This window comes from Poecile atricapillus, chromosome Z, assembly GCF_030490865.1.
Source record: "Poecile atricapillus isolate bPoeAtr1 chromosome Z, bPoeAtr1.hap1, whole genome shotgun sequence".
NCBI classification, from domain to species: Eukaryota; Metazoa; Chordata; class Aves; order Passeriformes; family Paridae; genus Poecile; species Poecile atricapillus.
Genome location: NC_081289.1, coordinates 97,866,365 through 97,889,455, shown reverse-complemented (window position 1 = coordinate 97,889,455; position 23,091 = coordinate 97,866,365). Strand labels below are relative to the sequence as shown.

The window sequence follows — 23,091 nt, the reverse complement described above, 5'->3', positions numbered from 1 at the left end:
GAGGATTGGGTTATATGAACACCAGAAAGGTATTAACACTTTTTCCATCAGCGTTAATCCTATTACACAGTAAGATGGCCTGCCTGCTATATTGGACTTGCCAGGAGTGCAGAGCAAATTCTAAGTGCCTTTCTAAGTAATCCTCTCTGTGTTGATAACGTGACTGATATGTTCTCGGCTGTTTTGTTTATGAGACACATATAGTATCAGAAATACAAAAGACTGTCAGAGGGAGTGGTAAAATTACCCTGGAATTACAGTCCTTCAAAATTCTAATAGTAAATGTGACTGCTCATTGCTTCGGAAATGGTTTGGGCGTGATAAAGCTTTATGTGAATATTTTAAGTGCACATAAAAGAATCCAAATGAGGGGGAAAGGGTGCAGCTCCCTCATTTTTTGGCTTGGAGTGTCCAGGACATGATAGGGCATGTCCTGCTCCTTTTTGTACTGATAGATGTGAACTTGAAACTTAAATCTTCAAAATGGAGGGGAGGGTGGGGTGAGGGGAGGAGGAATGCTTCCAGAGATAAGCACAAGACATATTTCCAGTGCAACAATTAAACCTGTTGCATGTGATAAGTTTAATGTAACCCCAGAAGTTATCACAGTCCATGTGCCAGCCTCTGATCTGCAAGAGGCCAATAATTGAATGAGTTGTGATATCCCTCCTTGGCCAGGAGAGCTGATGGTGTCCCTGTTAGAGGGAGCTTGCAGGGAGTCATGGTGAAGCAGACCCAGGCAGACACTGCTTCTCCCCCCTTACCCTCCCACTTCTCCCTTTGCATGGCTCAGCATTGTCTCCAGGTATGGCCAGCAGTGCCAAGCTCTGCTGCAGTTGCCAAACACGGGCACAGGGATGCGCTTGGGGGCTAGAAGAGAGAAACAAGTAAAAGCTTAATCCATCTGTGATACACAGGATGTTGGCTGGTTCCTGGAAGGCAGGGACAAAGCCTATCTGCTTTGTAGCTGAGAGGTGTCTGCATTTGCAGCTGCAGTGGTCTCCAGGCAAAGGACTTTCTTGTTCCTAGAGGGCTGAATAGCATTGAGTATCAGGGATTCTTCTTTTCTGCCTACTGCCCAACAGACTTTTAGGTGCTGACACTGCGTTTCATCAGCAGGGCAGTTATCACCTGGAGATGCAACATCACAGCCACTCCATATGAGCTCCACCTTAAATCACTCTGAAAGCTGAAGCTGGGGCAGGATATGGCAGCTCTGTGCTAAGCTGGGTATTTTCCGCATGCACACGACAGCATAGCATGCTTCTGGTTTCAGGGTGGAGTTCCAAAGGTGGCATCTGATCAGTAATGCCTTTGCACCCTGTCGTTTCTGATCTACTAAATAAGTACTCAACAGAGAGAGGTCTTTTGGTTTAGTAGGGGTAAACCACTCAAGATTTGTGCCTGCCGATGACCCTCAGCTTTGCACCTCTCACACTTCTTGCAGCTGAAGCAGCAGACCTCAAATCTGTGACCCCAAAAGCAGAATTCAAAATTTTTGTTCTCCCGAGATGTTGGTTTGCTAGGGAGTAAAGCAAGTCAAGGAGGCTCGTCCGGATGGCAGGCACAATGTTCCTGCCTCATTCTTTTCACTGAAAGGTTTTGCACTGTCATAGCATATACACTTGATTGATTTGGTAGCAGAAAGGACTCCATTTAAAATATGGGCCTGAACACTCCAGAAAGTCATCTCTTTCCACCTCTTCTGCACAAGACAGTAAGTAAAGGATCCAAACAAATCCAAGTCCTGCCATTCCACACAGTGGAAGAAGCAGAGATCAAAAGCTGACTCTGCACTAAAATTACTTTATTTTTTCCTGAGAACAATTGTGGAAAAGACTTCCCTGATGCTATTTAATGAGTTTGAAATCCATTGTACCCATGCAGTGACTGAGACAATTGTTTCATTTTATTCATCTGTGAACACTTTTCCAAAAATGTGCTTCTTTTCTCAGCTGCAAAACTGATAGGGCAATACTGTGTCTAAAATGACATAACTAAGGATGTTCTCACAGACAAGTGCTTATTTTCGTTGTTTAATTTGCAATGGGGTCATTCTAGTCATTCTAGATACATTCTAGATGTGTTTGTCTTCTTAAAATAGGTGAAATCCACAGCCTTGATCTACTAGCAGATCCAAGCTATTCAGGTAGATCACACAGTGCTCACAGCTAGTTAAGGAAATAAAGGTGATTGAAGTGAGAAGCTGATAGAAAAAGCCCAGCTGAACTGGCACCTTCAGGAGGAAGGTGATGCTGGGTGTTTTCAGGAACTTCTGTAAAGGATTCTTTGAAATACTGATTGAGAGGGTACTATTTCCTGCTCCGTAAGCATCAATATGAACATAGTAATGACTTCCAGAAAAGACCAAATACTTCCTCTTTTAACTTTTATTGTGGTGTACAAACAATTCCAGACACATTTCCTGTAAAGTAAAAATAAAAATTTTCATATATATTGTTGGAAAAGGCATTTATTGGTTCAGATCTAATAACTTAACAGTGTCCCTTAGTTATATGAGCTATTCATGGATTTGTCAGTTAAATGCTTTTTTTCTATAAAAACAGGTAAGGTTTTAGGGAAGCACGCAGAGAAACGATGTCCAAGCTTCTCACCTAATACTTCATCATAGCAAAGCAGACTTCAAAATGCATGGAGGTATGGGGTCATCCTGAGAAAGGTAAGTAAGTTTTAGTTCTGAAACAGTGAATTGCAAGTGTCCTGGGAGTTTAAGCATGTTACTTTCCATTGCCAGAAAGCTTCCCAGCGGTGCATTTTTTGTTTTTCGCTGTGTGTGGGAGCTCCACACCTGCAGTAATCTGAAAGGAAGCATCATCTCCTCCCTACTGTAGCAAACAGATGCATCAGGCAATGTGGTGCCCGAGGGATTAGCGTCCTGCTATTCATTTGGGCCTTTTTGGAGTGACAGGTAGACTCTGTGCTTTGGCTCTAGAGGTTTGGCAGACATACTCTAGGTATTACTCACCATACAGCATTGTCAGGATGTCAGATTAAAGCACACCCAACCTGCAGATAAAGCCATGTTTCTTTGCTGCCTGTAACTCCTTCCAGTAGCTCATTTTTTGTCCCAAGATAATAAAAGCATTAATGCTGCTTTTTTTTCTAATACGTAAAACTATGTTTACAGGGCACTGTCAGTCCCTTTCCTTCACAATATCTGTTTTATTGTCTTATCAACAATGTGTTATATTTCTAACTCTAGGAGTTTACAAAAGATGGATTTTCCTGCTAGTTTTCACATATGACAAACCCCTTTTGCTGGTGCCAGTACTAAATGATGAGTGGGTGTAGTTTATTACAATAATAGGGTGTTCAGATGGCAGGCACAAAACCAGTGTGCTGATCCCTAGGCTGGGCCAGCACCAAAGGATGAAACTGACAAAAAACAAAGTTTCTGACCGCACATGACAGTGTTTTAGGAAGGGAAATCTTCTGGCAAAAGTTATTTTGGAGTTTTTTATATCATTATTGTTGAAGCTAAATAGATGAAATTATGGACTTTGCAGGTGAACTGTTAAATGACTGGAAAACTGGGTGGGCTGTCAGGTTCAAGGACAGAGGTCCATCAGTAAGAGTAGCTGGCAGACAGCTACATGTGCCATTTCTCAAGGGTTAATGCCAGGCCAGTATTTTTAACATCTTTTGCAACAACACAGAAGAGGGAATGTAGGGTGCTGGGATTGTTCCACGCTGGGGGAGCAGCTGGAGGGGAGCACAGCCCTTCGGAAGGGCCTCAACAGGCTGCAGAAATGGAGTGCCATGAACCTCCTGGAGCACAGTCTGAGCAAAGTATGTGTTCTGCCCATGGCTGTGAGAAGCCCAGCAGTGAATGAGGCCCTTGCCCTGGACAGGAGGGCTGCAATCCTGGTGAACAGCAAGGCATGTCAGCTGTGAGCTTGGTGGCTGACCAGGGCCTGGGTGGTCCTTGAAAGCCAGTGGAGGGAAGTGCCTCTGCACTGCATGATGACACTGATCAGGTAGCATCCTGAATTAGATTCAATCCAAGAGAATTTTTGAGAAAACAGAGATGAAATCATCACACAAGCACAGTGCAGACCAGAGAGATGGTGGGATCTCCATCGCTGGAGATAACCCAATCTAGCTTTGTGGTCAGCCATGCTTGGAGCAGATTATTAGAAGAGTGACCTCTGAAGATGCCTTCCAATCTGAATTTTTCTGAGCTCCTTTAATAGCATTTCATAGGACTCTTGTAGCAGGCCTAAAGTTGAAGTGGAGAATTTGTTTTGACAGAACACGGCATGTTTCTTGTGCCATGCCCAGGACGTCTGTGCTGAGATCAGGTGGTGACTTACAAACAAGAGACTGTATGCCCTGACAACAGGAGGATGGCAACCAGGGCTCAGAACACAGTTCTGTCCTGCCTCTTTCTGATACTTCATGAAATCCAAACCAAGGAAAAATGATGCTGAAAGAAAACAAAGTGCTGAGGCAACACTGTCCCCCTGTAGCAACACCTGTATCCTGGAGAGTATATACAAGACCTGCCCAAAAATCAACTTACCAAGAGGTACCCCAATAGGGGCTGCAAGAGACTCAATGAAAAACTTGGTATCTGGTGTCCCTCTTCCACTGTGCCATCCCAAGTGATCCTGACCAGATTGCTCTGTGCCTGTGAACACATGTGTGAGAGTGGGTAAGGGAAAATCTGTGATGCATAAGAGTGAGATAACCAACCTGCTTAAAATTAAAGTGGCTTTCCTGGTCCATAAAAGCTGAGACAGAAAAATTGGCTGCAGACGTGCTGAGAAGACCCACTCCCAAGAAATCACAAAGCACCAATAAAGGTGAACTATGGATTCCTGCATGTGTGTACAAACATTTTGATAATAGAGATCAACAGGGGGTCAGTGATGTAACACTTGATTTATAGCACTTCTCTAACCTGACATGAAACAAACCTGAAACACATATTGAAAGTAAATCTGACCTTCCTTCCTACCAGTAAAACATGGAAAATTGCCTATTTCAATCATTCTTCTATGTAGTCACACAGTGTTGTGGAAAATGCTATATCAGAGCAACATCTGAAAGGAATGAATGGGAAGCACACATGCCAATTTAACAGACTCTGCTGCAGACTGAGTAATCCTGTTGGGCTGCTGATGTATATTTAGCTCTTCCATTAAGAGCAAGTCCTACACTTGGTACTCACATGAGCGAGCTGCAGGGTCATGTAAATAATCCCCAGGATTACTCAGAAATTATTTTTTAAGGCATGATTAACACATGTCTGGGAGCTGCAGGCTGTGCACATAGAATCATGGAAACATTCAGGTGGGGAGGCACATCTGAAAGTCTTTGTTCCCATCCCCCTTTCCAAGCTCAACTGCCTTCAAAACAAAGTCAGTTTGGTCAGCACCTTGACCGGCTAAAATTTTAACATATCCAGCATTGGACACCCCACCACCCCTTTTGGCCCTGTCCCAGGGCTGTACTACTGTTGTTTTACGCCTTATGTACAAACAGAATTTCTCATGTTGCAATGTGTCCCTTTTGTCCCTTATGACAAGGGTTAAAACAAGACTTTTTAAAGCAAGACATCCCTGTGAACTTCTGAGAGAAGGTTGGTAACTGTAAGTCAGTGGATATCTGCAATTAGGGCTTTCCTGGGGCATCCCTTCTCCATGCTAACAGCCTGATTCCTTCCATCTCCCCTCTCTCTCTCAGGTGCACCAGACCCACCCACCATCTCCATGGTCTTGCACTGATCTCTCTTCAGTCTGCCAACAAATGGTGTCTGCTTCCACCCCTGATGTGTACACAGGAATTGTGGCCACCCTGAGAACACAAAGATTTTTCTGAAGATGCTCTAATACTTCTATGTCTCTATGTACCAGTCTGTTCATACAGACTAGAACTGGTCTCTGCAATGATGGCTCATGTCCTCTCCCATGTGAAAGAGGGAACAGCAGGAGCCCACATGGTAAAGAAGTGCTCTTTGCCATGCAAGGCATTAAGCAGCAGGAGCGTGGGCAGAAGAGGACCTTGCGGCCAACTGGTGATGGACATCTGGACTCTGTACAGGTTAGAAAATGATACTTAGAGGCAGGATTTCATCCTTGCACTTAGGCAGCACCTTCATCTGACCCCCTCCCATACTGATCCCCCTCCCAGTACTGAACAAATATGTAAATAAAGCATGCTACCTCTCTGTGTCCACTCTCCTTTATTAGTTTGGCTTCCTCTCTCTTACTCTCCCACCTCCCCCAGCCTTTATTATTTTTTTACTGACAGAATCCTCTTGCATACATTCCTTCAATAGGCATTGACCATGGAAGTCATGATGTTGTGGCTCCAAGTACTGATCAGCTGCACAGAAACCTGTCTGGCTTAGGTACATGACTATCTGCTTGCAGTATTGCCATTTGCTTTCCAGTATAGGTACAAGCTCCAGATGTTAACTGTTGAGCAATGCTGCAAAATCTGTTGAGCAATGCTAGAAAATCTGTAGGCCAGATCTTTCCCAAGGAGTACTCCAGCCAGCCAATAGCACAGTAATCATATCAGGTATGAATTCAAGTTATCATTTGAGCAGAAGTATACACAGGCTCTCTCTGTGATGCTCTGAAATATGTCAGTACAACTTAATATCTGAGGAATGAAATACACTGAATTGCTGAGAGAGACAAACATTTGCTATCAGTTTTTGAAATTACACTGAAACTGTTAACACGCAGTACACTCATTGCTCACAAGTTCACTAGCTGGGGTGTGGGTGGTTTTAGCCCATTTAGCCCAGGCACTGATTTCAGTTCTCGCATTCAATATTCTAAATATTCTCATCACACTGCAGTCATGTCCTCCACCCAGCACACTGCAAAGTTATTTATTCCTGCTGAACGCAGCGTCTTTCAGCCTGTTATGCTCAGCGGATAGTGACCAGACCTCTGTGGAACACCACAGGGTTGTGCTCCTTCCTGTGAAGCCCTGACAGGACCAGTCTAGGCTGCAACAGAAATGGTTTGCCCTTCATGGCCACCTTTGCAACTTCCAGCTTAGCCCCATGGTCTCTCAGAGACAGGCAGCTCAAGTTCAAGGCCTAAGATGCCTGCTTCCACAGGCAGGGCAGCCCGCAGTCTGACCTTGGGTTAAAAAGTAGTTTTTTGCAGATGTCAGCTGTACTTCAGGTGAGAGAACAAGCCTGAAGCAAGGTGTAGGAGTAAGGTCAAGAATAAAAAATAACATAAAAAAACACATAAAAAATACACATATACAAGCATTTCTAATATCTCTGTGTGGTGCTGAGGAGCATGCAGGTGTTGCTGGTTAACCTGGAGTTTACAGGAATCATACAGAAATGAGTGTCAGAAACCCAGGGCTAGCCTGGCTGAACCCTGAGGAATGCTCCAGCATTTGTTCCTCGGCTGTACTTGTTTAGGCAAACCAGACAAAAAGTACCTGATTTAGTCTGAAGAGGGAAGCTGGAGTACAAGGCAAACATGTATGGGCAGTACTCCTGAGCAGCTTGACTTTCAAGTTTTCTGAGAGCAGTCATGCCCACAGAGTCAGTAATGAGAAGGAATTTGTTTGCTGAAAGATCTCTGAGGCTCTGTAACTCTTTTCCAGGTGGGGACATTCAGACTATTGATGAATGAAGCATTTTCTGTCTGGGACAGTAAATATTTAACTGGAAAGTTTAGAAATATCCATGTTTCTGAGTTTTCAAGACCTTCTCAAAGAAAGTTTCTTTCCTGCAGTCACAAAATGAAAAAAAAAAAAAAAAAAAAATCACCACAGAAAAGAGGACAGAGCCTAGGAAACAGAGAAGCCAGAAGAGCAGTGTCCCTCTGTAATGCATTGTAGTCCTGCACCACCTTCTCTGCAGCATGTGCAAGAAACATGCAGCAACTGCCTCTTACATCCACAACACGCTGCAGAGCATGTCTGCCTCCCTATTCAATTGTATTCAAGCACCCCACAAATCCCGTTTTTCACATTAGATCTACTCACTGAATATTCGGTGCTTTTCTTTCCTTGGACAATCAAGCAACACAAAACGTGGCCTGCATAAAAAAAGTGATGAGAAAGGCACGATTTTCACATTAAAATGTCTTTCTCAGGTTTTCCCACTGATTTGTCTGGACATGAGACTGGCATCAGCAACTACCTGGAATTTTTTGGCGTGTAGTCTTTAGCAGCCTCGTACCTAGGTTGCTAGGATGCATCAGGATAGTTTGTTATAGCATGTTATCATGGAGAACCATAGCCTTTGGAGGCCTGGTCCATGTGGCAGTGGGGGTTTCCAGATATTTCAGCAGAACCTAGTTGCCCTCAAGCACCAAAACCAGCTAAATCCTCCTGTTCACTAACTAGGCTACGCTTTGTGGCTCATCCTGGAGAAGCAGCTGTAGATAAAGAGTCTTAACAGTCCTTCTGTGGTCCAGGAAAGGCCGTGTCTCACACTGTATCTTACTGTGTCACAGACAAAAGCCGTGTGTGATTAAGGCCACAGCACAGTTTGAAGTCAAGCACAGTGGAAAAGAGAAGTCCCTGAGGTCTGAGTGCTCCCCCACTCCAGTCGACTCAAGGGCCTTCACCTCTCCAGCAGGATGCACCCGGTCTCGCCAGTGAAATGCCTGCCTAGCCAGCTATGACAAGGAGGCTTGAATCCACACTTAACCACTCAACAGCTCATGCAAGTGGAGACTGGAAAGAGGATCTGCTGGAGACAGAGTGTTCTCAGGATGGTAATGCAGCCTGCTGCCCTGAGAGCAGTGTGTCTCTTCAGAGCTAAGCGCCAGCAAGAGGAGCTGAGAAGGACAGAAATGAAAGACCAAGGAGATCTACACGGAGTTTAAGTGAGCTTTTTCAGGGGATTACCACTTCAGTGCAGCACATTTCCGTTGATCTTGATGGTGGGATGTTGGCTGGGTGTCTGGGCTGCTTCACTTTCTTGTTGAAAGTGGTCAGAAGCAATCCTTTTGCACTTAAGTGACCAACAACAGGAGAGGCATTTAGGAGATAACTGCACAAGGGAGATGTGGCAAAAAAGGAGAGAAAATACTTCAATGTCTGAGAGGGTATGCACAGCTAAATAAACAGTAAGGGGCAGAAGAGAAGGGTGCTGGGCTTGTTCAGCCTGGAGAGAAGGTCAAGAGGGTACCAGGCTGCTGTCATCCAGTCCACTGTCCCACAGGGTTACGTGGGAGAGAGACACATGCTATTGTTAAGGTCCATGGGGAAAAGACAAGAGATGATAGGCACAGATTGCCACAGGGAAAATTCTCGTTGGACACATGGAAAAAAATCTCTTTTTATGAGAGTAGTGCAGGCCTGGGATAGGCACCAGAGAAGAGGTGAGATCTCTGTCCTTGGAGATTCTCCAGAGAGACGGGGTAAGGCCCTGGGCAACATGACCTAGCTTTTGTGAGCACTGCTTCGATCAAGTAGTTGAGCTTAAGACCACCAGATGTAAACCTTTCTGCAATTCTTCAAGGAACTCCACAGCAATTCTTCTGAGGCATCTCTCCATCCCATGAGCAGCAACTATATGTGGCACAGGATCCTGTAAGAGGATGGAGGCTGGGCCTTGGGGAGGTGTAGGGATGCAGGTATGCACATGTCTCCTGTTGAGAAGGGAAGTGCCACACACTCCTTCTTTGCTTTCCTTCCTGTCGTCCCCCTGATGACTGTTATGAAGCCCTCAGAAAGCAAAACTAAACCTTTCACCACAGATGCCTCATGGCCATATGTTAAAAAACTATGTCATGCATGCTAGTGGTGTTTGATTTCTATATAGCAAAGCCTGTCACATTTAGAGGACCAGCCATGACGCAGCAGCCAAAACAGCCTTAGATCTCAGCTGCTGGTGATTTCTCCATGCCCTGCACAGGTGAGAAGGGGCACGAAGAGCACAGAGAAACAAGGGCTCTGCAGAGCAGGAGAAGCAGCAGTGAAGTTGCTGAGCGTGGCTCAGCTGGAAGTTTCCATTGACTTGGAAATGATCCGCTGAGCTTGCAGTGGGATGCTGCACTACGGGCTGCATATGGAATGAAAATCAGCAAGCCTAGGTAGGTTTTCTCTGTGGCAGAGAGCACAGGTAAAAGCTGTTGTCTAAGCTAACTGGCTGAATATGAAACCTTGTGGTAGGTGTGTGCTTCTGCTCCTCTACTATTTAATAAGGCCTTGAGCCCATAGACTGCTGCAGATCAGAGATGGCCTTCTCCTGGGCTTATGTGGTGTGAGAGGCACTAGCAGAGAGGCCTGGCTTTCCTTATCTCCTCAGGAAGGAACTGGGTGCAATCCTTTTTCCTGAGAGAGAAACCCAAATGGGAAAAAGACAAGGCTTTAGCCAGCAATGGCATTGCTGTACACCTCTGGAAGGATGGAGGTAAACAGACAAGTGAGAGATCAAGAATGGCTGGGATGATCAAGGTAGGCTCTGGAGGCTTACAGACATGGTCTGGAGGTAACGAGGGCTGTCACTGGCAGCATATTTCTCAATTTTGTCTTTCATGCTTGTGAGTCACCAGCAAGCTGGAGGAACAGCTCAGGCAAGGATCCCCCCACGCAGAATTGTGTGTGAGCTGTCCCTGTGAAACTGCAGAGCACAGCACCATTGAGATGTCATCTGGCAGTACCTAGTTGCAGCTAGCTCAGTCCACTGGGAAGTGGCTCTCCATGAGTGTGGAAGGCTGAATTCAAGCTTCACTGGAAGGCCTCTTTTAATTAGTCTTTAAATATTTGTTTTCCAACTGTAAATAGTTTTTAACAAATTCTGCACAAAACTTCTCAACTACTCTTAATGAAAAACCCCACACCCCAAGTTTATCACCTTTCAACAAAGGAACTCCCCTCTCAACAAAGTGATGGATTGCTCCCCCTCTGTCTGAGCCTTTCCTAGACCTCTCTAAATGTCTGTTCCACACCTTTTCCTTGGGAGGGAAGCCAGGCAGTGTTGCAGGATGTTAAGTTCAAACATGTTCTAATCTCAGCCCCATGAGACAGAAACTGGAGGGAAGGAGTTTGAGGATGATTTTGTGGTTTCCTGGGGGCAACAGACATAGGTGATACAACACTGGAAGAGCATGGGCATCTGAAGACCTTGCCAGGGGGGCTCACAACACGCTCTCTTGCAGCAGAGTCTGTCCTAGTCCAGTGCCTTGCTCGGGTGTCTGGAGCACCCAGTAGCTGGCATCTCTTGCTTGCAACAGCACCGACAAAAATCAGATTTTAGGACTGCTGATGTTATGCTGGTTTCAGTCTCAGGGACATTAAACTCAAAAGTCTTTATTTATTCATCATGTCCCACAAGAGACAAAGGAATTGGACAACAGAGAGATGGAACACAATGAGTAACAAGTCCTCTCCTGAAGTGTAGTAACTCCAAGCTCTCCTCACCTGTTTTCCCAGAGTCCTTGGGGCTGGATGCTGTCTTATCCCAGGCCGTTGCTCTGTCTGGTCACCACAGATTTGCTGCCAGTTTCTTTTTGTCGGCTCTCCCAGCACAGTGGCACACACACATAGATTAATCCTTGCTGCTACAACGAGTGTATCAAACAAATTGTTTCACTTCTTTCGTATTTTAAATTTAGGGAGTTTGCACTCAAGGCATATGTAGGGGTTATGACCCCCCTACAAGTACTTCAGCACATTAGCTGTTTTTCACTTTTGCCTGATATCACAAGCACAAGCTGCCTTCCGCTCCCGAGGATTTCTCCCCTCACAACCAAAATGCATCAGGAACGATGACAAGCTAAATACACTGCATGTGTTTGAGGCCTGCCCACAGGCTCCTTTCTCTTCTCTCCAGCAAATGTCATCTGAGCTTTTGGGTCTCTCTCCTAGAGCCCAGAGAGCCTTTGCCAACCCTCCTTATGTAAATGGAAAATTTATGCACACACCCCCATGCATGTGCAGTCATCCCTTCTGCTTGCTGACATACTCTCTGTCAGACATCTCAGTTTTTCCAGTCAAGGCCTCTGTTCCCAAATGCAAACTTTTCTGGACAAATTTTGAGGACTCTTGTACCTATCTAATAAATCCAGGGGTAACAAAGTGGAGCTTGGCACTAGTCTTGTGCCCTTCTCCTAAGTGCAGTAGGCCCACTGATTTTAGGAACTCCCTCTCCAACTGAGCTCCCATTACTGTTCAGCCTTAGGGTAGCAGCATAGGGACTGTCTCCACGCACTGCAACACAATCTCCTTTCAAACAATCTCCTTTCAAACAACACTGTCTTACCATGAAAGAAATTGTAAGCTATAACTAAGTTTCAGTACTGCACTTTTTACCTCATCACCTGACATTGTTGTCAAAGTGGGCTAACTCTGTAAGAAGATTCTATTCGATATCACTTCCATCAAAACACATGGCATTTTACTCACATAAATGGAGCCAAGCAACTGCTATCTGAGGTTATCCCCCTCAGAGAGGCACGGGTTCCCCATCCTTTGAAAAGAAACTGCAGGAACCACAGGCAGAGCAGTGAAGGTGGCCAAGAGATCACATATGAAGACTTACAACAACCCCAATGACATATGAACTGCCCCAAAAGTGCTGAAACATCTTCACCGCGTAAGAGAGCCTGGGCTGGAGGAAGCAGCACTAAATTTCCCCTCCTTTCTGCTTGGGTCCCATCTGAAATCTGCAGCAGCCATGCAGAAATCAGGGAAATATGACTAACACTAGCTTACACCCATGAGTGATCCTGGTTTCTCATCAGTCCTGCCCAAACTTCAGCTAAAGGTGCAATGTAAATAGGAGGATGATAATTATAGCAGCCAAATGGCTTTGCCAGTCCACTTAATCTCATTTTAGGTGCCTAATAAGTATCCCTTGAAGATCTGTGATCTACTTGTCACATGGATTAAAAAGCAAGCAACTGATAAAAAATAACTCTGTGGAAAGTTCTTTTCCTGACTATTCCTGACACAGATCCAGCAGACATCTGTTCCTGGTGCAGTGCTCAGAAGTAGCCAAAGACCTAGGTAGGAGAAGATGCTGTTTCTTGTGAAGTTTACAGCTGATAGAAGCTCAAGTGGACTGGTACCCACGCAAACACACTGTTTTGTGCCACACTTCCCACATATAGAGGATGCACTACTCTCAGCAATTTTTGGAGAGTGGGGACTCACTAAAATGCCTAAGAAGGATTCAGTGAAACCACTTCAGCCCACAGGCGAGCCATGGGAGTGGGTGTTCCTCTCGGAGCAGCTCTAAATTAAGAGAGTATAATGGATGGGCTCTTCATTACAGATAGACCAGCCCACTTTTAACAACAGTAGTGATGGTAGGATTATGATCAGAAATTGCATCCCTCCACACTTTGAAGGAATTGGCAATTAAAAGAGTTTTTAAAGAAAAATTTGTACAACATCCTCCCTGAGAGATGGTGCAAATATCTCACCTTGCTTCTCCTGAATTCTCTTCTCCCTGTGAAGAGAACACCTATTCTCAGCACACAAATGTGTAGGGAGGGCAAGTTTCTGACTGCGTGGAAGCAGATGTGTCAGACTATTTATTTCACTTCAACTGGACCAAAAGGAAACTTTCCTCTTCCTTTCAGAGGGTTGTGGGTTTTTTCAAATGTCAAAATGTGTTGTTTCCAGTTTCAGGAACTTTTACTCCCCACTTTTCAATTAAAGCCACTTGTCAGTTTGTCAGACCTGCTTGTCTGGCATCATGGTGCTCCAGTGTGCAATGAGGGGGCTGTGTATGAGCACCACTACACGTGGAACTAAATGGACCAGTTTTGACTGTGGTACAGGATTACCAAACCTGCCTGCTCCAGCTAGAGCACACCTTTCAGAAAGAGGCAGTCTGAATCTTAAGGCTACATAATTAAATTACTGATGAACTGGTAACCAAGATGCACAGGCTGAGGGCTTGCTGGTGGACTTCCATTTCAAAAATGTAAGAAATCCCTAAGTAAACAGTGCAGAGCTGTTACCAGATTTGGAGATTTTGAAATTGAAACTTTGAAATTTAGGAGGAATTGTTTTGCTTCTGTTCAAAGGCTGTAACAAGTCACATAAGTCTCAAGTGCCAGAGCCAAATCTCGGTAGCATTTACCAGCAAAGTGAAGGTCCCACCAACACTTGTACTCCTGTTTGACATGGTAACTTCCCTCCAAATATGCCAGGCTAGGGATCCCCCACCCACCTCACCTCACAATATGAGGACACCAGAAGCACACTCCTGCCCAGTGGCTCCTGGCCAGGGACTACCCACCCTAGCCAGTCCCTCTGACAACTATTTTTTGTGGTGGCTAGTGTCCAGGGCTTGCGCTCACCGTGGGCATGTGAAATTAGAAACCTCTGCCTCCAGGATATGTTATGAAGTCTGTTGAGCTGAGAGCATGGATTCCAATAGCTGGGCATCCCCTATGTGCATCATTTTCCTTGTGGTCAGGGACCTGAAGAGATGCTCTGTTCCAGTGAAGACTGTTTAACACAAGTACCAGACAAATTACTAAGATTTTCTCCATCCCCAGACAAAAAAACCACCTTTTTCCTTTGATGGCAGAATCACAGGCATACTCTAACAACCTCCAATGAATATTGCTGGAATTAAAAGAAAAGTGGAAAGACATGACAATCAGTAGTTTCTGAAATAAAACAGGGGGAAGGAACAGCCCTGTTTCCCTGCTAAGGCCTTGTTTCACGTTTAATTTGGTATATTCAGCTCCTGTATAGATATATTGACAATACTGATGATGCTTGTGATTAATTATTAATACAACCCTTAAGAGGCTGAGCTGTGAGATGAGACACCCTATCCAGAGTTCAAACACAGAACATAAATGTGGGACAAACACAGGGCACAAGGAGCTAGAAAGACAGAAGCAAGATAGCTTGGCTCATTTGGTAAGTCTAAATAATTGTCTGCTGGTTTTCACAGGTACTTCAGAAAGGAAAGCTTTAAAGAAAAAAATTAGGAGAAAATTGAGGAAGACAGTGAACCTGCAAATAAAACATTGAGAAAGGGAAATTATGTTTGACCAGTGGAATGGATGGAGATATTGAAAATCTTTGTTTCTTCTTATCAAATGCAACTCCTAACAGGAAACCTTATTTCAGGTTAATGCTCTCAGACATTTTAGTAAGTACAGGAAAACTACATTCACAGTTGTGGGCATGTCTGTGGGAAGATCCTGCAGGGTTGGCTGGTTGCTTTTAAGGGGTAGGACTTTAATTTTATACCTTGTGAAAATCACGAAGTTGATCGAAGCCAAAATTCACAGATGGGAGGGAAAAAGACAGTCTGCTCTTGAGGGAGGATTATTCTGTCACACAGGACACAATAGAGACCTCTTCTTTTACTACTTTAACAAGTTTTGCTTCATGCTGGCATTCCTGCTTCAGAAAGGCACTGTCATGGGAAACGGATTCTGCCTGGAGACCAGACATTGTTCAGGATATCCCTTCCACCTCCGCGTGCTATTCAGCATTAACACAGCTGTAAGCAAAGCCCTGAGACTATTGAAATTTCTTTCTTCATCTCCCCCTTTCTCTTTGACAAATGTGTGACAAGGATGCAATTGTTTGAAAGCCCAGTGATGGAGAAAACAGAGAGCGAAGTCTTCAGACGTGCCTCAGTGATTTAGAAGCCTTCCCCCAAGACTTGTGAAAAAGGTCACGGGAGGTCTTCCATAGGGCTCAGCTTCCCAGCAGGGCTCTAGATGCCAATGTAAAGGCACTTAAATTCCTTTAACAGCTGACCCCTTTGTGGATGTTCCCACCTAGGATTATCCTGGCTCTTGGGCTGAAGAATAGCCCTTAGCCAACTAATGGATCACAGGCTCTTCCCTTTGAATATCTGCAGTTTGTGTTGGGTAATCGCCCATCCAGCAGCAGGAAGTTGTTTCTTCATTAAAATGACAAAAGCTTTCCAACGATGAAGATAAGAGTTCTTCTGATGAATCATGGGCAGGGCTGCTTTGGGAAATACTGTTTCATGCTACCCAGAAGTTACTCAGCAGCTTGCTGGTAATGTAGCCTGAGCACAGCGGAGGAACCTCAGGCGTTGATCTGTGCATACATTCCCTTGTCAAAGCCCAGCTCAGCCCCAAACCAGGCCTTTTCCCCTGCAGCTGCTGGGGCACATGGTGCCTGAGATACTGTTGGTGTGAGCAGACATGGGGAGCCAGCTTCTGATGGGCAGTGGAGAACCCCAGGAACATGTCTGCAGTGGAAACTTCCACAGACACCAACCCTCTCCCCAGGGTACTCCTGCTCTGCCTCCTAAAGGGAGAGCACTCTCCCTCCTAAACCCACACTCCTAAACCCTGTGCACTAGGCCTCCCATGCCAACTCGTTCTCTGCCCATGGACAACTTTCTCCCATCTTCTCCCCTTTACAGAGCAATTCCTGCTCCTCCAGGCTACATGTTGCCCTCTTAGTGGGAGGGCATAAGGAGGTGGTGTCAGACCCCCTTTCCATTAAGGCTAAGCTATTTAAAAGATCAGTGGGCCAGAAAGAGGGACCAAGGGTCAGCATCACTGCTCAGAGGAGTATTTACATATTTAATGCACTGGCGGTTTCATTTACAGAACTCCAGAAGTCTTTTGAGCACGCCAGGCACAATGGATCCCTTCTGGCAGGGGCAGCTGTGACTGCCAGGTGACCCCCTCAGAGCCCTGTGCTATTTTGACTATGACTGGAGGTCCTGCCAGAAAGAGGCAGGAGCTCCTCCAGGCCCAGAGCAGCACACAGTACAGCCCATGGTGGGGTGGTCTGGCTCCTCTGCAGTGGACGCTAGCTCTGCCTGGTCAGGAGAATGATGCTGACCAATGCAGAAGAGCCACTGCTATACTCCTCCAGCCACTTCAGGGACTGAGCAGCTGCCACAGTGCCACTGCGATGTGTGAGTGCACAGAGCAGGGCTAGCTGCTGTCCCCCATGCCTGCTAAATGGCAACAGCTGAACTGTTGCTAAACTCATCCTTATGCAAAGGAATGTGCATTTCATGGTGCTGCTGCTAATCTGGACACCCCCCTGTGCCCTGGGTCCACAGGACCTGCCATCAATCCCAGCCACCCACAAGGCCAGAAAGCCCTGGCAGCCCAAGTGTCCTCCTGTCCTTGTTCCTGCAGGTGTGGGGGGAGACGCCTGTGGGCTGCAGGTGCCAGGCAGCCCTGGTGAACTGCTCTGAGCAATGGGAGCAGGTGGTCTTTTCCACCTCAGCTACAGGACTTCAAATAGTGGTAATGTGCTCTCCATCTGCCCAAGACCTGCCCTGCACCATTATACAGGGTATAGATGCCTGGGAGAAGTGACATTTCTCCAAGCTCCATGTGCTTCCATCACTGGGCCAAGAGAGTTATTTGAGCAGCAGACATATATTCCAAGTAATTCCACAAACCTCTGCACCAAACCTCCTACTCTGACTCAGAATAAAACCAGAAAGAAATGTCTTTCTGCGGCCTCTCTCCCTATGTGACCTCTCTTGAAAGGCCTCTAGGCTTCCAAAATAAACAAACAAAGGCAAAAAAAAAAAAAATCAAAGAAATTGAATATTATGAAAACCAAAAAAATGGAGAAGAACCTCAGGCACCATTTAGGAAAGTACTGTGTCTTCCTCCGGCACTGTGCCATCTATCCTTAGTGCCCAGAAGGCTGGGAAAGGTTCTGGGAGAAAAGTCCGCTGTGCAGGGAACATTTTAAAGGCCTGAGTGGTAATGAGTCAGTGGATTCAGATGTTTCCTACCTAGTACCTGCCCAGTGTGCCAGACCTTCTAGAGGAAAGTTGAGGGAAGCCATTATCTCTGGTTCACAGAAAGGAAAGAGTAGCTGAGCGGAAGGAATATGTGCTCAGGATAATACCAGGAATTGGCTGAGGGTCTTGGGTGAAAATCTACACGTTTCAGGCTCCTTGGGACAAAAGTTGCAGGAGATGGAAAACTGTTCATCGCAATCTCACAGCCACTCCTGTTCTGTTGGTGGAAGATAGGGCAAAAAGGGAAGGTGATGCCATGCTTTCCATGCCATGCTTTTGATGCAGAACCTTTTCTTAATGGTAAAGGAATGGCAGAGCAAAAGAACAATGATCTGCCCTAGAAGACCTGTCTGAGGCCTCTGGGGGCCATCCCATTCCATTCCTTCAGCCTCTCTGTGGCCATGCCCCCAACCCTATCAGGCTTTGTTCTGCTGATCAGTATGAGTCTGCCTCTGCTTCTTTTTTGGCAGTACTTGGCATGCTTGGGGCCAGGGATGTAAGGGGGCAGCTCAGTCCAGCTGCTCCTGTCACCAGCAGGTCCCAGGGCCACCTGTGCTGCTTGGTACTCCAAATTCACAGAATCACAGAATGGGTCAGGAACCACAGTGGGTCACATGGTCCAACCTCCCTGCTCAAGGGACAGCCTTATCCCAGAGCACATGGCCATCTGCAACAACTTCTGTCTGTATTTCAAGGAGGGGAGAGCCACAGTGTTTCTTCTATCTACCCATGACAAAAATGGCACCCCCTGCATCTGCTGTGGCTTTTCTGTGGTGCCTTCAGAGCTTCTTTCCTTCTTTCCTACCTCATTCTGCAGGTTACCTGCCCCCAGGTCTTTGTAGCACAAAAGGATTGCAGGTGGGCTCACACAAATCATGAGCCAAATGCGCAGCTTTCTATCTCACAGGGTCTCTAAAGTATTAGCCAGGACTTTGCCTTGGTGTTCAGCTTCTGAGACAGGAGCTGGGCAGCTGGGAAATCTCATATGGCTACATCAAGCGGGAGTACAAGGAAGCTCTGAGCTTTAGGGTCCCAGCATATTTAATGCTGGACTAGTTCCTAAGTCTCTGCTCCATGCTCTATCTGCTGGGCTAGCCACAGGCAAAGCTGGGTGCTGCCAGGAATATGCTGAACTGCCCATAAGGGGAGAGGATCTGGCAGCCCCTCCAGAAAAGGAGAAGGAAAAAAACCCAAAGCTGCCAGAAAAGATATTGTTGTGTAGCTGCATGAGGCCAAATGCCTTCATCTAGTACACATGGCTCCTGCCCCTACAAGGAGGTTGAGCAATAACCTGGCAGGAATTTGATCAGAAGTTAAGTCCCAAATACAGGTTGCATGAGGCCAGCATGTGGGTGCAAACCCTCTCTACGCTCCATTTGCCCTCGTTCTGGCGCTGACCCGGCCATGAGCTCATTGAAAAACAGCTTTGTGCACAGCAGCCGCACGAGATATGCTTCCCTCCACACCCAGCCCTGGCCCTGGAGACTCACACAGTGCTGAAACATCCCTCACGAGGTGGAGAATGAAGCAGCACCATCTGACTGCCATACAAGCTATGTGCATGAGGTGCTAGAGGAAGGCTTGGGACCAAAAAGCCAGCTGTGGTCAGTCTCTGAAGCAAGCAATGTGGGGAAAGGCTGAACTCTGTGAAGGAATCAGTAGGAATGCGCATCATACGTGGACTGAGTTTTACTTTGGATTTGCCAGCTGGCCTTAGAGCTAGCATGGCTTTACACCCTCTTTGCCCAAGGGGTGTTGTAGGAAAGGGCACACAGCAGCACATACCTCCTGATGCCACACTGATAAGGGCACTGGTGGTTCCAGAGCTAGGTCAGCATCTACATGGACAACTGTGCCAAGCAGCTGGGTGTAACAGGGAGGGGTGAGAGCCCTCAAGCCCTAGAGTGTTGAAGAAAAATCCATTTCCCCATAACCATCGCCCAGCTAGCTGTGTAGAGGCAGAGGACCTTGGTGCCACAGAAACTGGCAGAATGTAGAGGGAGACGAGTCCAAGTCTGCCAACAGTGCCCGCACCTGAGGTCCTTTGCTCTTGGGGGATGCTGCCTCCACCCCAGACATGCAGCATGCAAGGCCACTGCCCCAGTCCAGGTTTTTTGGGTCCAAACACCAGAAATTATTTCCCATGACCCCCAGCCTCAAACTCAGGGGTCGTGGCACTGTCGGAGCTGCCACAACCCACCCTGTTTTTCAGGCTGTATCAGACCGATGGTTTCAGGTTGCACTGGGAGGACATTCCTCCGGCACCACATTCCTCGCAGGGCTAATCCCCGGGAGAATGTGCAGGCATGCACAGCAGCCCCGAGCTGGGCCAGCCTGGCCAGAGGCACAGCTGAGCCTGCGCTGGTCTCGCCTGGGCCCCATCCCCATCCCCACCAGGATGGTGGGCTTGCAGCTCCAGCAAGTCTTGTTCCATTTGCTGCTGTCAGAGACCCTTTTGCCGCTCAGATCTGCCCACAGCGATGTCTAAAGAGCAACAAGACACGCAAACTGTCGCTGCCAAAGCCCTGCCACAGGGACTCCAACATTTCACTGCCTGCCAGACATAAACACCCAGAGGTCTAGCAGGTCTCAGCTGGTTTGTTCATAAAGGTCAGCTGGTTTTCTTCCATCCTGGCTTGTGGAACAGGACCTACATCTACTGAAAGGCTACCACATTTCTGCCAATGTTCTGGGCATTTCAGAAATATCTTCCTTTAAAACTTAGTCTTTATCCTCATCTAAGTGTACAACTCTCCTGCAAGTATCACATCTCTACTAACAAGTGGGAGAGGCTGGGGTGGGAAGGTGTCCTCTTCTCTGTGACTCTGTGATTCTTTAGCTTTTTGCTGTAATCACACCAACATTTTTATTTTACACGTTGAAATGTTTTAAATAATAATGGAAAAATTACTTCCTCTAATTCGTGCTCTGGAGGTGAGCTCTCTTGAGCTACGGGTCGGCAATCTGGTGGACATGTCTGCAAAGATACCAGGTGAAGAAAACAAGCTAAAGTAGTTAAAAGACTTGTAAAGGATGCAGGGGGAAATTATTTCTATGCCTACTATAGCTTCTAGAAACCCAGCCTTCCTTTCCTGGACCCAGATATCTAGGCTGGGCTTGTGCTTTAACCCAAACTACTCCACTGTCCTTGCTAGAGAAATCTGGTTGAAAGTTACCTTAAACCTTTGTCAGAATTCCAGTGCTTCTCTGTTTGGACTTGGCCAGTGTAATCCTGGCTAAAAAATGCCAAAAATATTTCAAAGCTCAACATTAAAAGTACAGCCATCTTTATTTGTGTTTAATTAAAAATAATAATGAAATAATAGTAATTCTTTTCCAGACCCATGACAATTAGCAATCCAACCTAAACAGGTCCCATGGGAAAGAACCTCAGTTTCTGCAACTAGTGTGAGTGAATATTGACTTGTTCTAGACACTGCCAAGGTTTTGAGTTCAGCAATTTGTTGGGAGGGGGTTTCCAGCTTTGACTTCATAGCAGTTTAACTGTCATGCTCCAAACCACAGTTTTACTACAGCCTCCATTTCCCTTTGTCTTACCTGAACTTCTCATCTTGCTCTGCAAATCCTATGCCAGAATGACTCATTCCTGCAGGATTAGCTCTGATTTTTCTACTCCTCTCTCAGTGTTGCCCAGACTAGTTCTGAGGAGAAAAAACTGACACGCCCCATTCAGGATGTGTAAGAAGTGAATGAAAGAAATTACTTTCAGTGCTTAGCTATTTGCACTGAACCAGCAAGAACCACCCCATGCCTCCACCACAGCAGAGCCCTCAGCATGGCACAGCGTCGCTGACAGCACTGGGCTGGCAGATACAGCCAAGGGGATGCACCAATGCCCCCCACTTTGGGTTATTCCCCCTTGCTGCTGTGGTCCACGCAGGGATGTTGGTTTGCTCCACACCCCAGAGGGAAGGAATAGGGGCACCGTGTGTTGCCCACGGGGTGCACTGCCCTGGTTTTGCTCTCTGAGCATCAGGGAAGCTGCACTCAGCCTAGCTGTGATCTCCTGCATTTAGGGTGGAGGCCCCCTCCTTCTGCTGACTGCAGAGGTCAGTCCTGTACCTCCCGTGCTTAGCACCTTGTCCAGACCAGAGAGTCTTCTGCTCACTTACTGGAAGCAGATCTCAGCCTGTCCCTGCCCTCAGACCTTTTCTTATGTTCACATTTAAACAAACACTTCTTACAGGAAGAAACGGTATTTTAAAAAATTATTTTCACATTTAATTTTCCACCTCTCCCTTGTTCTCTGTTTTTTAAAGTAATAAAGACACTCTGTTGTGGTTTAACCCCTGCCAGCAATGCGTCCCCCGCAGCTGCTCACTCACTCCCCCCGGCGGGACAGGGGGGAGAACTGGAAGAGCAAAACCAAGAAAACTGAGGTAGAGGTGGTTTAATAGGTAAAGCAAAAGCCACACACACAAGCAAAGCAAAACAAGGAATTTGTTCACCGTTTCCCATGAGCAGGCAGGTGTTTCACATCTCCAGGACAGCAGGGCCCCCTCACGCCCCTCGGTGACTTGGGCAGACAAACGCCATCACTCCAAACCTCCCCCCCGCCCCGCCTCCTCATCCTTCCCCCAGCTTTTTAGGCTGCGCATGACACCATATGCTGTGGGATATCCCTTGGGTCAGTTGGGATCAGATATCCAGGCAACGTCCCTCCCAACTCCGCGTGCACCCCCAGCCCCCTCTGTGGTCCGGTGGTTGAGAAACAGCAAAGGCTTGGCCTCTGTGTAAGCCCTGCTCAGCAGCAACAAAAACATTCCTGTGTTTCCAACACTTATTTCAGCACAAATCCAAAACACAGCCCCCTATACTAGCCACCATTGAAGAAATTAACTCCATCCCAGCCAAAACCAGGCCACTCACACACAGCAAATATTGCATTGTCTCAGAGCAGAGTAAAGCGGAAGGAATCTCAAAGGTCTCAAAATGATGCCACTCTGCTTCCCTTTCCAGGTCCCAAACATGAAATGATCCTGGAAGTTATTGTTAAATCACTTGTGAGATCTGTTTTCTGATCATGGTCCAGCACGGTCGCAAATCTGTGATTTGCATATGAATACCCAAACTGCATAAGCAAAACTATCAGAGCCAGCTGGAAGAAAGAAAACCTAAGCACCTGGCGTTTTTGAGAAGTCCCTTCCTTGTGTTCTCAGATCACTTTCCTGTATCATTGTCAGGACATGAGCTGTTTTGAGAGAAACTTCTGGAAATCGTGTTTTTTAGCACAGGAACAGAGAGAACTGCAGAAATGACAAGGTTTCTTCTTCAACATAAACCTATAAAACATGGTTATACCCCAGGTTAGATCAGCTTGTTCAGGGCCACGACCAAGTCAAATTTTAAAAAGCCCAACAGACAGAGATCAC

General features: G+C 46.4%; 2 long non-coding RNA genes across 5 annotated transcripts in view; one reads left to right on the top strand and one right to left on the bottom strand.

Moving 5' to 3' along the window:
- Positions 1-6,175, top strand: part of LOC131593031 (uncharacterized) — a 28,733-nt gene extending 22,558 nt beyond the window's left edge. Inside the window, exons 5-7 of one of the 4 annotated variants that reach the window (XR_009280750.1) lie at positions 2,568-2,680; positions 4,225-4,826; positions 5,710-6,175. This is a non-coding gene — a long non-coding RNA (uncharacterized LOC131593031). Of the gene's footprint in view, positions 1-2,567; positions 2,681-4,224 lie in introns of all 4 variants that reach the window. The other 3 variants (XR_009280751.1, XR_009280752.1, XR_009280748.1) reach the window with 3 other exon arrangements.
- LOC131593033 (uncharacterized) lies at positions 4,570-22,250 on the bottom strand. The gene is made up of 3 exons (XR_009280753.1): positions 22,168-22,250; positions 21,257-21,374; positions 4,570-4,651 (listed from the first exon to the last, which is right to left on the bottom strand). It is a non-coding gene; the product is annotated as an uncharacterized LOC131593033 (long non-coding RNA).
- Between the last annotated feature and the right edge of the window lie 841 nt (positions 22,251-23,091).